Source organism: Diabrotica undecimpunctata, chromosome 8 (genome assembly GCF_040954645.1).
Source record: "Diabrotica undecimpunctata isolate CICGRU chromosome 8, icDiaUnde3, whole genome shotgun sequence".
Taxonomy (NCBI): Eukaryota; Metazoa; Arthropoda; class Insecta; order Coleoptera; family Chrysomelidae; genus Diabrotica; species Diabrotica undecimpunctata.
The window spans coordinates 72,399,372-72,414,918 of record NC_092810.1 but is presented as its reverse complement, the minus strand read 5'-3'; positions in this window follow the sequence as shown (position 1 = coordinate 72,414,918).

Below are 15,547 nucleotides of genomic sequence, written 5' to 3'. Positions count from 1 at the left end.
CCTGATATACGTCTAGTATACGTCTGATATAGGTCTGCTATACGTCTGCTATACGTCTGATGTACGTCTGATATATGTCTGATATACGTCTGCTTTACGTCTGATATGCGTCTGCTATACGTCTACTATATGTTAGATCGCTTTAGATATATGTTAGCTGATGTTTAGCGTTGAAACTACGTTTTAAGCATATTAATATAGCGTGGTTGGCAGCATATGTCAGACATGCGTTTGAGCGTGTCAAAGATGTTTACCTTTTAGTAAAAAGCTTTATACACGTAGTGTAATTATATCGTGTATAGCTTTAGTAAAGCTATACACGATATAATTTTTTCTTTTTCTTCTTCACGTGCCATATCATAATTATCCGACGTTGGCGATCACCTTTGCGAAGGCTTCTCGATCTGCAATATGGAATAATTGTCCTGCATTTGTTATCTGTGTCCATTCACAAAGGTTTTTAACCAAGAAACTTGTTTTCTTCCTACACCTCTACGGCCCTCTATTTTACCTTTAAGGATCAGTTGTAATATTTTATATCGACTTCCCCTTACTATATGTCCCAGATAAGACATTTTTTGATGTTTAATAGCAGTTCTCTATCTTTGTTGAAGCTCCTTAGTACTTCTTCATTAGTTTTCCTTGCTGTCCAAGGTAGCTTCAGCATTCTTCTATGAACCCACATTTCCAATGCTTCAATTTTGTTCACGATCGATACTTTTAGCGCCCACACTTCTGCACTATGCAAAAGTACGGACCAAACATAACACTTAACCATTCTTTGTCTTAGTAAGAGTTTGTTATTTAATAATAATTAATAATTTAATAATTTGGATTAAAAATGATTAAAAATAATTAATCGGGCTGTGATCCAATGATGTTACCAAGTGCCGCCAAGGTCACGTGGGCTATTGTATCGAGAGGCAGTCACGCGAGGAACTGCGTCGAGAGTACGGGGTCAAAGTTCAAAAAGTGGGGTGAAGCGTATTTCTATCTACTTACCCTCCCTACCTACGCATACCTCTCTCGATTTTTAACCAAATTCTTCCACTACGTGTTGGAATTGCCAAGGCAAAGGACACAGTCGCCATGAATGTCGTTACCTTCCCACAATGTATGAATTATTGCAATCCTCCAAAAAACTAACTAACTAACGGAATAAATAATATCGGCTATTCTATTCCCAGTCACCAGAAGAAGTCCGATATTTCCCGATCCTCTAGTTATTCTTCAAATAGAATTCAGAATAATTTATCTCGAGTTTACTATTCCCCCACATTTCCCCAAAAAACCTTTAACTCCCGTCAGCGAAAACAATCGATTAAAAACCGAGATTTTTCACATAGAAACTCCTACCGTTTGACCGAAAAGAAGTGGAAAAATTACCTTACGCGAGTTAGAAACCTCTACCGTCTTTTCTCTCATAATAAAGCCTATCCCATTGTGATCTCTAAAAATACTGATAAAAGATTTTTCATATCTGTAAATATCTACAATCAGGATTTTCCTGTACTATTGGATACCGGTTGTTTCATTATGTGTGCCAGACAACAAGGTTTCGATTTCCTTCAACAAAATAAGATTTATATAAATAAATCCGTTAACACGAAAGTCTCTCTAACAGACAGTTCCAATAAAAAAGTAACTGGTCTCATAGATTTACCTATTTTTACCGATAACGTCTTTAGAGTAATTCAATGCCTTGTAGTGGCTTCTTTACCGTGTTCTTTTATCCTGGGAAGTAACTTTGCTGAACAATTTTGTCTCTATTGATTTTAATACTAATAAATGGAATACTAGGTCTGACAAACCAAACCATACTTTCTCTATGGCCAATCCAGGTGCTATCTTCCCGCAACTTTGTTCATTAGAATCTCTTAGTCCAACCGACTGTACCTTAGCGGACAAAATTATTAATAACTTTAACGAAGTTAGTAGCACTGACGGTATAGGTCGCATAGACAAAATCCAAATTACTATAGACACCGGCGACTCAAAACCATCCAAGCCACGTCCTTTCTCTATGTCTCCATATATGTCGAATATTTTGAATAAAGAACAGAAATCCATGCTCCAGCTAGGTGTGAAAGAACCCAGTTATAGTTCTTGGTGTTCACCCGTTTTGTTGATAGGGAAGAAAAATGACGAATATCGTATTTGTTTCGATGGTCGTACTATAAACGATGTCACTAAACATGACACCTACCCACTTCCAAATATATATAGAATCCTTTTTGTTTTAGGAGGTGCAAAATTTATCTCTTTTATTGATCTTAAGAAAGCTTTCTGGCAAATTCCCTTGGAAAAATCATCTCGTGAAAAACTGCTTTTGCCTTAAAAGGTTGAGGGTTATTCCAATTTACCGTTATGCCTTTCGGCTTGGGTAACTTAGCACAAACACAACAATGTCTAGTTGATGCAATTTTCTGACCTGAATTCGAACAGTTTATCTTTTGTTACCTTGACGATATAATTGTATGTTCCCCTACCTTTGAAGAACATTTCCCTCTTCTTTCTAAAGTTAACGAAAAGCTAAAGGACTCAAATCTTACCATTAAGTTAGACAAATGCGAATTCTTTAAATTTCTCCCTTAAATTTCTCGGTTATATCGTTGGTGAGAATTCTCTTCGATCGGACCCCGAAAAAATATCTCCTATGATAACTTATCCCAGACCTATAAACACTACCGAAATTAAACGCTTCATTGGACTTTGCTGTTGGTACCCCCGTTTCATTCAAAATTTCTTTACCCTTATACGATAATAAACGATCTCCTAAAGGGTAAAGGAAAAGAAAAGAAAAAAGCCATTACATGGAATCCTGAAGCCGAAAAGTCTTTTACCTTAATTAGCAAGCCTTAGTATCTGCCCTCGTACTGGTTCAACCAGATTTTTCGAAACACTTCGTCGTTCAAACCGACGCCAGTGATAGTGGAGTTAAAGCTGTTTTAACCCAACAATTAGAGAATAGCGAACAAGTTATATGTTACGCTAGTCGATCTCTGACTAAGGCCGAGCGAAATTTCTCTGTCACAGAACGTGAGTGCCTTGCCGTACTTTTGGCCATTGAAAAATTTCGACCATACGTCGAAGGAACAAAGTTCACAGTCATAAATGACCACTATTCCCTTCTCTGGTTGACTCCCCTCAAAAATCCCTCTGATCGTCTTTGTCGTTGGGCCATGCGCCTAACACAACATAACTTTACTCTCGTTCACCGAAAGGGATCCTGCCACAAAGTACCGGATGCACTCAGTCGAATGCACGAACAAGTCTCTCTGGACGAAACTCCTGTCCCGAAAGTCCCAAAATACCTTCTCTTGATGTTGATCTAAATAGAATCGAACCCTGGTATGATAACTTAAGATCCAAAATTGTCGCTAATCCAGATAACTTTCCTCAATGGAAAGTAGAAAATGAATATGTTTACAACTTCCTGTGTACCGTTTAAATCCAACGAAATAGAATGGAAAATCTTAGTACCTCCCTCTCAAAAACACGACGTTATTAAATCCTATCATGAACCCCCTACCTGTAGTCATTTAGGCTATTTTAAAACTTTATTCCGGGTCCAAGAGAGATTTTACTGGCCAAAGATGATGAGAGAAGTTCTCAAATACGTTCGTTCTTGTCAAGCCTGTGGAGCTCAGAAAGCTCCAAATGTTTTTCAAATGGGCTTAATGGGAAATCAGAAGAAAGCCGAGTTCCCGTGGCAAATAATTGCAAATAATTTTATCGGTCCCCTCATGCGCAGTAAAAAATGTTTTTCTTGGTTACTCGTCGTGAATGACTGGTTCTCTAAATACACTTTAATACAACCCCTACGCAAAGCTACCGCCCAAAATGTCGCTAACTACCTTGAAAATAATGTTTTCTTAACTTTTGGTGTTCCTCAACACATCATATGCGATAATGCCTCTAATTTTAATAGCAAAATTATTAAGAACCTGTGTCATGAATACAGAGTTCAAAAAAGCTGATTCACTGCCGTTTATTCCCCCCAATGTAACTTCGTAGAAAGAAGTAATCGTACCATTTGCACCGCTATTCGCAGCTATATTACCGAACATTCCGAATGGGATAGAGACAATTTTAAAATTCAACAAGCTATTAATGCCGCCCGCCATGAAGTTAAGCAACACTCCCCAGCTTTTCTGAGTTTTGCCCGCAATGTTTCCAGACGAATATGCCTCTGAAATATCTGATTTGTCTACTGTCTTCTTCTTCTTCATGTGCCATCTCCTCTAAGAAGGTTGGCAAACATCATGGCAATTCGCACTTTCGATACCGCTGCTCTAAAGAGGTCAGCAGAAGTGGAGTTAAACCAAGCTCTCAAATTGTTTAACTAGGAGATGCGTCTTTGTAATAAATCAGCACGGGCTAAGGGATGCTTAGCACTGTCACCACTGTAATCCCCTGTGTTTAAGGACTGAACTATGGCCTGGAAGACCCCCGTAATATCCTAGTCCTATATGGTCAAGGAGATTTAGTTCTGCGAGCGGATTTGAGGCATACTGGTCCACTAGTTCGAAATGGTCGTGATTTCGCCCTCGCGGATTTACAAGAGGGTAGGAAAAATAGGATAGGGCTGAAGGGTACTCCGATGCAGGTCCTGTAAAGAGTTTATTGGCGTAAGGAGTTTAAAGGATTATTGGCTTGCGTTAGAAGCCGGGGGTTGTACAAAGCAAAAATGTGTCCTCTTCTAGACCTGAGCAGTCAAAAAAAAACAAGCCACTTTTAACTTACTATGTATTTAACAAATCGTAAATCTACAACTAATACAACAAGATATACAAGAGAGCTAGTATTGGTTATCAAATTTTGCGAAGGGAGACGAGAAGAGATTTTACTAAGGGAGTTAAAAGGCGGACAACCTACTATTAATTAGTTTCCCCAATGGTTAGTATATATTGTTCGTTATCTTAGCGTACTTAGTCCCTAGCTAACGAATACGCCTTGTAATCCAACTGGAACTCGGGAACAGTCTGAATGAACGCTGGAATGCACTGTACGTTATGGCGGTACTAAGAGAGACGAAAATTCGCTGCTACCTTCCGTCGGACACGATATCACGCTAATTGAGCTGAACACACCCGGACGGCTGACCGATTAATACACCGTAGGTCGCCCCCGCGCTGACTGACTGTCTCACGACTGACTTTCTTGTTTTTATGTATCGCCAACGCGTACCCTAAATTACTTCGTCACAGTCCGAAGTAGAGCTTTGCTTCTTACCGTTTTCCCCTAGAATTTCTGCTGATTGCGCCGTCTGCTCCATGTGTTAAAATGGATCATGCCATGTGAAACCTCCTTACTCAGCTCAATTCTTATCGCTGTTTAACAAATCGTCTTTTGTATTATTTTCTAACGAAGGTCTAAAGTGTCGTAATTTTTAAACATTCGGAGCTTGTGTCAAAACTAGGTCAAATTGTTATTCTTTGTTTAATTTGAAATGTATACGTTAAACTGTGTCGAATTTATTCTTTATTTAATTTGGATTATATAATGATTTTTTAAAATTAATTCTAATTATTCTTTTCTAAGCTAACTACCCCTTATTTTGTTTCTTTTATTTTCTTGCTATGTTGACTTGTTACATATTGGGCTAACTGATTAACGATTGCATTTGGGGGGGGGGTGGGGTTGTTTCCCTTGGGTATGTGGCTGATAGATTACATCTTCTTCCGCGACTAATTCTACCCTGTATTCTTCCTTGTATTATTAATTGCAGCAAGTTATAATACTCGCCCCTCATGACATGTCCCAGATATTGCAGTTTTCTGACTTTAATTGTATTTAAAACCTCTTTATCCTTTCCCATTCCTCTTAACACCTCGACATTCGTGACTCTATCCACTCAAATTATTCTTAATATCCTTCTGTAGGACCATAACTCGATGGCTTCTAATCTGTCCGAAACATCTTTCTTTAATGTCCAAGCCTCCAACCCATAAAATAATACGGAGAACACGTAGCATCTCAGAAGTCTTATCTTTAAAGAAATTGAAATGTTCCTGCTGCAGAGTACTTTTTTCAGTTTGATGTAAGAATTTCTTGCCTGTCCTATTCTTGCCTTAATCTCTTCTGTGTACTCAATATTTTCGTTAATTATTGTACCCAGATATTTATATTTTTCAACTTTTTTAATATGTTCTCCACGTATTGTTATGTTTTCTTGGCGCTGTTGGGCTTTTGTAATTACCTAAATTGTGTCATTTTTGTGTTTAGGGACAGTCCGTTTTCTTCACTGACTTCTACCACTCTGTCAACCATTTGTTGTAAATCCTCAAGACATTCCGCTAATAAAATAGTGTCGTCGGCAAACCGTATATTATTGATTGGTCGGCCATTTACTTTTATTCCCATAGTTAGTTCTTCTAGTGCTTCCTGGATTATTTCCTCTGAATACAAATTGAACAGAGTAGGAGACAGGACACAGCCCTGCCTTACACCCCTCTCAATCTATATTTCATTTGAAAAGACGTTGTTTTCTTTTACCACAGCGATCTGATTATAATAGATAGCGCTAATAATCCTGATGGCTCTCATATCTAAGTTTTTCTTTTCAAGTAATTCGATAAGACGGTTATGTCTGACCTTATCGAAGGCTTTGTTGTAATTCAAGAAACACATATATACTGGCTGATTAACATCCATGAACCTTTGTACAAGTACATTTACAGCGAACAGGGCTTCCCTCGTTCCCAGTAAATTTCTAAATCCAAATTGTGTGTCACTTATGGTCTGCTCAAGTTTGTTGTGTATTCTCCGGTGTATAATTTTTTAAAATATTTTGAGCGTATGACTCATTAAACTTATTATCCGGTAGTCTTGGCATTCTTTTGCATTTGGTTTTTTTGGTAATGCTATGAATGTTGACCATGTCAGCCAATCTCTGGGTATGATTCCTGTACTGTATATTGTATTGAATAAGTCGACCAATATTCCAATTTGCTGTTCTTCCATTAATCGTATTATGTCTACAGGTATTTCGTCAGGACCTATTGCCTTGTTGTTCTTTGTTCGCTTTATCGCCTCTAATACCTCATCTTCTGTTATGTCTGGGCCGTTGTCGAACTTTTTCTGCTCTATTACTATCTCAGTCCGTTCGTCTTTAAATACCTCTTGAATATATTCCTGCCATCTTTTAAGCCGTTCACCGACGTCTATAATTATTTTGCCGTTTTTATCCAGCAGTATATTTGATTTTTTCTTAATATTAGTGCCTGTTATTTCCCTAATTTTTTTTATGAAGGTTTAAGTTATCATGTTTCTCTACCACCTGTTCAATCTCTTCGCATCTGTCACTATACCATCTTTCCTTTGCATCTCTGATCTTTCTCCTTATTTATGTGTGTAAAGATTTCCTTGCTTTCATGAGATCTAGAATCTCATCGGTCATCCATTCATTTTTGTTCTTGATCAGCTTAGGTGTTAATGTTGTCTCATATGTGCGTATAAGAGCATATTTTAACATATGCCATTTCCTGTTCGAATCTTCAGTATGAATAATTTCTATTTTGGTGAGCTCTTCTTTAATTTTTAGTGTGACTTGCTCTTTTGTTGATGGATCTCTTAAACGGGATACTTGTATCCTCTCTACTTTAGTTTTAGCCACAAGCTTTTTTAGATTAATTCTAAATCTTCCTACAACTGGGTTGTGATCTGATCTCACATCAGCTCCGGGGTATGATTTTACTGATTTTATGAAATTTTGGTATCTTTTGCAGATGAGAAGGTAGTCAATTTGGTTTTTGATGACATTATGTTGGCTGTCTGCTGGAGATTTTCATGTATAGAGTCTCCTGGGTGGCAGATCATAATAAGTATTCGCGACAATAAAATCGGTTTCTTGGTAGAATTGAGCCAATCTCTCTTATCTCTCGTTACGGGTGCCCAGTCCAAAGTTTTCAATAAAATCACCTTGACTTGCTCTACCGATTTTTGCATTTAGATCTCCCATGACTATTGAAACGTCTCTAGACTTGGTTACTTCTAAAGCTTGTTTGTAATTCATGCTTCAAGGAAGTCCAAATCCACCTATCTAAAGCCCACGAAAGAAATGCCAAACACTATAATTTCCGCAAACAAGATGTTCAATTTTCTGTTGGTGATACCATGTGGCGATAAAATATTGTTCTTAGTAGTGCTTCAAAATGTTCCATGCCTAAGCTTGATCCCAAGTATGTCAAGGGTACAATATCTAAAAAATTCTCTCGTCTGGTGTATCAAATACGAAACGAAGACGGTACTAATGCTGGACGATGGCATATAAAAGATCTGAAGCCGTGTTATAATGACTCTTTTGATTCCAAAGTCTCAGAAACTGAACAAGAATAAATATTTACCATACTAGTAATATGTATACTATTCCTTCTTGGATACTGTCGTCTAACGTCCACACCTAACTTTATCGACTAGAAACTTTTACCTCACATATCTATATGTATTATAATACGTTTATAGTAAAAACGGTTATTTTACTATTTCCTATCTGACAATCATATATACAGGGTGTAACAAGATTCGTGAAAATACCTCTCGTGTCTTTGTACCGATGTATCTTATCTGTCTATGTAAACTGATGTTTGTTGAGACCCCTATAATTCATGGTTAGTCTTAGCTTTAGTAAAAAAATTGCTTTGGTTTCTATGTACCTATGTCGTTATTTTGACTTTCGACGGCATGCGATTTACCTTAAATTTTTCATCCTACCTTATAACACACCTTACCTCATTTCTGTTGATACAATAACAGTTATATATACTGCGCTGTAGTCCTTACGAGCGAAGAAATCTTATCGTGTGTTACCTTAAAAAAAATTAACTTACCTTCAAGTGAAAATTGAAGGATACCTTACCTGTTGGAAATACACCTTACCTTCCAACAAAACTGGAAAATTAACGTATCTTGAATAAATTTACTTTGACTCCAAATGGACTAATTGAGGACTACCTTAAGGAAAACTAAGATTTCCTTGTCTTTACCTTTTTCAAAACACAATTACTTTATACGTTATCTTTACTTATACATTGTTTCTAACCAGATTTCCCCTAAATTCCTGAACACTCTGTCTAGCTGTGATACCTTTGTCGTGTTTAGAATTTCCAAATCGAGTAGTACTCTCTCTTCTACTTAGCTTAACTTTTAATGTAAGACCCGCCATAGAGAAAACATATCCTTTACTCCTTTTCGCCATAGAAATCAGCAGCTGCCAGAGATAGTAGGCACTGAGGAAGGCTAGGACTGATGTTAGCGGATGTTCGCCAGTTAACTCGCCTAAAATAGTATCTGGATCCTAGTTTCTATTCACAATCTGTGGTAAGAATTCAGTCGTTCTTCAACCCGAAAGAGGTCAACTAAATGACTCTCTTAGTGTAAATTTTGGTGCCTAAGAGATTAGTCCCGTCAATACCAGAATAAATACCTTATGTGCACTTAAAAAATTACGTACCGTATGTACCCCCTGCTCCTAAACCTCGGGTTTTGCAACCATCTCACTGAAATATAATTTTTTTAACTCTATTAAATGTAAATCTCCATCTCTTGTAAATGCTGTATAGACTTTTGATAATCATCAAGAGATACGGCGCACTCAAATCCCCATAACACTTTTCCTTGTTAGTTAGAAACTCCCCTTTTACCTTGCCAAACTTAACCTTATTACCTTTATACTTGGTTACGATAAACATTGACATACTAATCGTCAATTATTACCGCCTATGTTTCGATAAGTACCATTATCTGGATTTTTAGCTTCCTTCGTATATACCTAACTGAAGCAATGTTCAGTCTATCTTTATAGTGATGATATCCAAGAAGAATACTCGTACTATTTACTGATGTTATTTAACCCAATGTACCTTACGTTAACAATATCGCAGCGAACTCACTCTCCCGTTCATTGTTTAACGATCCCCATGTTACCATGCGTAAATCAATGTAATCTCCTACCTTGGTAGAGGTTTTTACGGCTAATCCAAATAGACCGTATTCCTATCGATCTTTTTGGATAAACGCCTATCTCTCCTTCCTCACCCTGTGATTGGACCATGTTGCCTTGTTTGCCTTACGTGTCCAGCTTTGCCGTAATAAGATTGAGTGGATACCCTTTTACACCTTTTGACACATTTACATACATATTAGCATAGTTGTACAAATATATTATATAGGTTATATATATATATTTATTAAGCTTATACCTTTATATCTTTTGTAAGAATTGTAAATTTACTTTTATCTTTTGACTATCGTGTTAGATAAATAATATTTAGTCTATTGTTTTTATTAGGTTATAATGTTACTTATTCATATTTTACGTATGTGTTATCTATCGTAGTATTACGAAAATCGTAATTTTCTTTGTCTTTCCCAACTTGTTTTTGCGATTGTTCTCACATGCTTCCTTGTTTCACAGTTCCGATGCAAACTCAGTACACCCAGTTTTCATCGTGGAAAGCGCAGTGAAGCATGTTTAAAATTTCCTCAATTATTTCTCTTAGAAAATTACTTTCACGCCACCTATGTTCATAGACTTTGCTAGACCCATAAGGAATGACCCTTAAGCAATGAGCGATTTGTCACGCCTGTTCGCAACAATGAAATAGCTTACAGTATGTTGTCCTTGCTCTTATTATCTTTCGTTAGTTAAATAGAAACTCTTCCTCTTAACAAAGAAGTTAAGTCCTATTGTCCAACAACTCAGCTTACTTTCTAAGAAAAGCTGAGGTGTGGGTCTTCTATGTAATAATCTTTTTAGTCAGGATAAAGTAAAAATTATAGAAAATAAGACCACACCGGACTTGTAAATTAAGTACCATTTTCGCGTGGCACTCTTCGGCAAATACTTCCACTCTTTTTATCCCTAAGAGGTCCAAATATCGAAAATCAAATTCATTTTTGATCAAGTATAATGCAAATATCGAGCACAGTTTATTAATTAAATCTTTCGCTACCTAGAGCATCTTAGGGGGCATTTCGTCAATTATGAAGATGCTCTAGGAAGCGAAAGTACTTGGGCAAGATTTATTTAATAAACTGTGCTCGATATCTGCCTTATATTTTATCAAAGTCCATTTAGTCGAGCATTCAACCTTATATGAATTCATTTTTGTTGTGGTTTCTGTTGCATGCGGTTGTCTACATCAAACGACGGTAAGTGTAATTTCAATTCACCATTATCCATCTATCTTTATACAGTGCTTCCTACAGTAAATTTTATCTCTTGTCGTATAGACGTCCTCCAATTCGATGACACTGAGTCGATTCTGTTTGCCGTTTCTTCCATCCATTTAGTTCAGTCTATTCTATTCCAGTCCAGTCTATTGTGAGGATTAAACTGATGTATTACCTGTGACTACATTGATTTGATGACTGATTAAATCCACGGAAATGCAGTACTTTACTTAAATCATCTACGCTGCTTGCGACGACCCAATACACCTGTTGCGGGTGCAACCTGTCAAGTGCATTTATCGACGACCGTTCTATGAAAGAACGTTTTTACCTGTGACTACCTGCCGCCGAATGTAAGTACAATATCGATTCTTCAATTGTGTGTAGCCGAGATTTTTATGATTCAACGATCATCTTTTCTCCGGTGCTACCTATATCGTTAGGAATTGATTTATGACTACAGTTCAGTGCCTGTAATTTATTTATAATTTTAATTATAAATTATAAATACCTTTAATTATTTATATTTTGTTTATTTTGAATCCAACCGAACGAACTATTAATAGCATAAATTTACGGTATCTATATACATACGATGTATGATCAGATTTGTTTTATATGCATATTTAAGGCAATCACAATCAAACATTTCAGTAACTTCATGTTCACTCATTATCAAGGCGTAAAAGTCACTAATTTGTTTTATTTCAAGTTATATCAAATATTGCGTAGATACAACAATAATATTCCTTGCTTTTTTTTATTCTTGAGGATACTAAATTACTCAGAAAATATTATTCGTTGTATTTAATAATAAATTGTGTAGTAACTTATTTCTTGCTATTTAATTGTTCAATAAAATTTTTATAGGGCATTTACTTTAACTATATCTCAATATAACCCTGTTGATGAACTACTTGCCTTTTATTTTTTTTTATTATGTATATATTTATTTCATGTCTCTTTCAGACATTGTTATTGATTGATAAACCAATTTGATTTATTATAGAAACGATGTATATGTGGCAAAATATTAAGTGTGTACCGAGTAACCATAATAACTTTTTTCTCACGGTTTATTTTATTCTCGCGTGATTATCCTATCCGTACCTTACCTTTCTAGTTATCTTATTTTATATGTCGTAGGTTTCCCTGTTCCTTTAAAAATAGGGTGATGCCCAATTAACTTCCCTTCTCTTTATCTTCTAACTTCTCTTCTCTTTATCTTCAGTACTCCACTAACTAATTCTTTGTATTTGAGCTGTAAAGAACCCCGACCAAGATACCTCTACCAGACTAAAGCCGAGCCTAGTACCGCTTCCTGGGTAACCTCTACTCCTTACATAAAGAGGGTACAAACATAGCGAAATTATCCGTAAAAGCGAAGGGGGTAATACCTTTTCGATATTTGCAGTTCATGACCCCGTCATATGCCAGGTTCCATAGCTTCGGACCCAAGACCGATCTCTGTAGGACTCCAGCCGTTACGTCAACGAGCGTGCCCTTCTTAACCATATACTTTCTCTCGGAAAGATATTCCGTCATCACATTCATCAGATAGGACACTCCCTCTCTTCCAATGCCCGCGGCACCTCTTTCCACTGCATAGTGTTGAATGCATTTCTAACATCGAAGAGCAGCAGAGCCACCCAGCGCTGTTCGTCCCCAATGTTGTGCAATGCCTCGATTACACCCTTCATGTGCTCTAAGCTTCAGGAAATGTCTGTACTTCAAGCAATGCACTCATATGCTCTAAAAGCCACCCATGTTCCGCACGTCCTGGACCCATTACCGCTTTGGGCGGTATCTGGTCTAGTCTGGGGGACCTACGTGTCTTTAGTGCATCCAATGCCACGACTAATTCATCTATGGTAAAGGGTACGCCCCGCTCAGCTCCCTCGTTTCTCCATACTCCATGCCATCTGCCGGACGGAAAAAGCTCTCGTGTTAACTCTTGTGTCATGTCTAATTGGCAAATTTTGGTTTTTGAAATATTTAAAAGCCCCATGTTAATTTTATTAAATATATGTAATATACGCAAAAATGCTAAATTTTAAAATAAAATGAAAATTTACAACATAATCCGAGTTGTTGGTTTTTGAAGTTATACTTCTATACGCGCATTCGACTTTGGAAATTTGCACGGGAGTATCAAGCCTCGTTAGGCATGTTAAATTATAAATTAAAACTTGTAAATATCTCAAGAAAGTTCAAATGTGTACTTATATACACAACAAACAACAATTAAATATTGTATTTGTCCATGTCAGATAAATTGACAGTTGTATCACCAAAAAACTTTTTTTTAATAATATTGTTATCATGGTAAATTAAACATATGCGTAAGTAAGTTACGTATATTGTCATTTTTAAATACTTATGACTATTTCATTTTAATTTGTATTAATATTATTATTATGGTAAATTAAACATATGGGTAAGTAAGTTATGTATACCTATTGTCATTTTTAAATACTGATGAATATTATTTATTTAATATCTTAGCATTTTTAGAATCGGAAACATTTATTTGTTATTATTTCCACTGATTTATTACATTATTTTTAATTATTAGCGTACTTATTTATATAAAATGGTATATTAAATTAATATTAAGTACATTGTTTCTTTTGTAAACAACTGACCTAAATTTGTTTTAATGGAATCTTAGGTTAGAGTTTTAAAATATTCGAACTAGAATCGTAATACACATCATCTAATTAGCCGTGATCGTCTAGAGGACTAGTTGTTCGTATCCCACGTTATAGCCGTGGTAACTCAGGTTCGAATTCTGGTCACGGCAATGTGCTAACATGTCACGGTGAGGCAACTTTTTCCCTCTTTGTCTACCGGGAATAAAAATGTTCCTTTTGTATATATATTTAATATTATATATATATATATATATATATATATATATATATATATATATATATATATATATATATATATATCTTTTGTATTATTTATTAAATGTTCATAATTATTTTAGGCTTTGGTATTTCAAAATAATAATTACAATAAATCACTGTATGACCGAGAACTGTCAATTTTGAAATACGTTAGTGTCATGTCTAATTGGCAAATTTCTTACTTGTTTGGTTTATACGCTGGTATATGTGAGTTCGAATCCCCATATGAATTTCCTTTTTTATTTTTAAAATATTTACAAAAACCCCACGTTAGTCTTATTAAATATATGTAATTTACGCAAAAATGCTAAATTTTAAAGTAAAATGAAAATTTACAACATAATCCGAGTTGTTGGTTTTTTATTTTTATCTCCCACAAACGTTTTTTGAAGTTATACTTTTATACGCGCGTTCGACGTTGGAAATTTGTGTTTTTTTGTATATATTGAGTGAATTGGCAAAATCATTACATATGTAAGATATTGGTAAGAGAGACAGAAGATATATTTTTTCTCTCTCGAGAATAAAAATGTTCCTTTTGTAAACATATTTATTATTTATTAATATTATTATTATTTTATTAATATTATTATCATGGTAAATTAAACATATGCGTAAGTTATCTATATTGTCATTTTTAAATACTTATGAATATTGCATTTTAATTTGTATTTTATTATAATATTGAATTATGTGGCAGTGTATTGTATTGTATTTTATAATAATACCAAAATTAACAATGAATTTTACTGCAGGGTATGTGTAAAAAAATTTTTTTACATTCAACTCCTTTTATACATATATGAAAATAAAAATATATATTTTCATTAAAAAATTAATTCAATGCTTCATTTACTTACTATACTTCCATTACAGGTCAAATGTTTATATACAGCAAACGATGCACCATATACTGTATACCTAATTCTTTTTCTCTTTCTGCTCTCTCTTACCTATAGCATTACATGTGTAATGATTGTGCAGATTGACTCCCATATAAATTTGTAAAGACGAACGCGTGTATAGAAGTATAACTTCTACCGGCAGTCCCACTGGACTGCCACACCGGTTTTTTTTTTTGTAGAGTTTTCTCTTTCTTTCGCGGTATTTTATTTCGATTAGCTGGATTTGCTTAAATACAACAGAGTTTATCCCTGCTCTGCTCCTTGCCCTCGTTATCCTTCTCCTCATGGCTATGCATTTATCTCTGAGCTTTTCGATGTCCGAATGCCATACTCCACCAGTATGGCATCCTGCTCACCTTTCGACGACCTATTCTACTGCCTTCTATAGCTTCTTTCATGACTCGTCCCAGGTTTTCCACCATTGGCGTTTGACCCTGTATCATACCTACGCTCTCAATTTAATGAGTTACTCATATGTCTTCCAGTCGTACCCATCGCTGCATCCGACTCTGGACATACCGGAAGTGCAAAACTTGTTAGTAGTTCCTGCTACGG